Source organism: Mastomys coucha, unplaced genomic scaffold (assembly GCF_008632895.1).
Source record: "Mastomys coucha isolate ucsf_1 unplaced genomic scaffold, UCSF_Mcou_1 pScaffold7, whole genome shotgun sequence".
Taxonomy (NCBI): Eukaryota; Metazoa; Chordata; class Mammalia; order Rodentia; family Muridae; genus Mastomys; species Mastomys coucha.
In genome coordinates, this window is record NW_022196913.1 from 90,214,039 (window position 1) to 90,215,470 (window position 1,432).

Consider the following 1,432-nt stretch of genomic DNA (forward strand, 5'->3'; position numbering starts at 1 on the left):
GATGAGAGAAGAGGGAGGGAGGGCTGCAGGCTTTGGGTACAAGGGGAGAACAGAACACGGGGAAGAGAGTAAAGACTCAGGGGAGAGAGGGAGGACATCATGAAATAGTACAAGGACAAGTTTCACTCAGAATGAAACTGAGTCACTGTGGGCAGAAACGCCAAGAGACATAGTCTAACTTGACTGTTAAAAAGCATCACTTGCTATTTTATGCCCAGGACAGACTACAGCTGGGATAAAAGTGGATGCCTGGAGGCTAGTTAAAAAGCTATTGCTGGCTCTCTTCCGGTCTCTTTGGCCTCGCCGGTGGAAGCAAGATGACGGGAACGTCATCCTTTGGAAAGCGTCGCAATAAGACGCACACGCTGTGCCGCCGCTGTGGCTTCAAGGCCTACCACCTTCAGAAGTCAACCTGTGGCAAAAGTGGCTACCCTGCCAAGCTCAAGAGAAAGTATAACTGGAGTGCCAAGGCTAAGAGACGAAACACTACCGGGACTGGTCGGATGAGGCACCTAAAGATTGTCTACCGCAGATTCAGACATGGATTCCGTGAAGGAACAACGCCTAAACCCAAGAGGGCAGCTGTTGCAGCATCCAGTTCATCTTGAGGATTTCAAACATTCATAAAATAAATGTTCTGGTTTCAAAAAAAAAAAAAAAAAAAAAGCTATTGCTGGTTGGTGGCCATGGACAGTGTCTAGAGGCACTCTTATCCTAGATGTACCTTGAAGGCAGAGCCAGCAGGACCGGCTCACCAGTTAGCTGGACAGTTAGTTATTTCTGTAGTGTCACCGTAAGAATGTACAGGGCAGGTGGCTTGGGATTCGGGAAGTCTGGTGTGTTGCAGTTGTGGAGACTAGAGGTCTAAAATCAAGGTGTAGATGGGATATTCCTTTGTGGGGTCATGCTACCCTCTTCCCAGCTGTGTGGTTAATCCTTGGGGTTCCTTTCCTTGCTGCAGCCACGCTGCCATCTGGGCCTCTGCTGTTCTCCCCCTGGGAGTCTGGTTTTGTACCTTCCTCTTCTTATGAGGACAGTCTTCATCTTAGAGCAAGATCACAGCTTGTTTCAACATGCTCTCATCTTAACCAGTTATACACAAATGATCTTACTTCCAAATGTAGCCGGGCTCTCATTTATAATGGTTTGACTTATCCTTTTTATTTTAACTTCGTAATGGTATATGACCAAAAAGCACCCACCAGAAGCTGTACTTTGAATCTTGCGTATTTCCTCAGACTAGCCATATATAGCACACTACACTCTCAGTTGTTGGGTAGCAGTAGTGGGCTGTAGCTCCTTCCTAGACCCTAATCATGAGGATGAATGGCTCATAGCCTACACTATATTGTGTGGCTAAACTGAAAATGTCTGTGAGTTAGGTATATTAAATGCATTTTCTTTGCTTCTTTTTCGCCTTCCTTTTCTTCTC

At 46.2% G+C, this 1,432-nt stretch overlaps 1 pseudogene across 1 annotated transcript; it reads left to right on the top strand.

Moving 5' to 3' along the window:
* Positions 1–296: 296 nt before the first annotated feature.
* Positions 297–666, top strand: LOC116081988 (annotated as a pseudogene). The gene has a single exon (XR_004115126.1). The product of XR_004115126.1 is annotated as a 60S ribosomal protein L37 pseudogene (transcript).
* Positions 667–1,432: the final 766 nt, after the last annotated feature.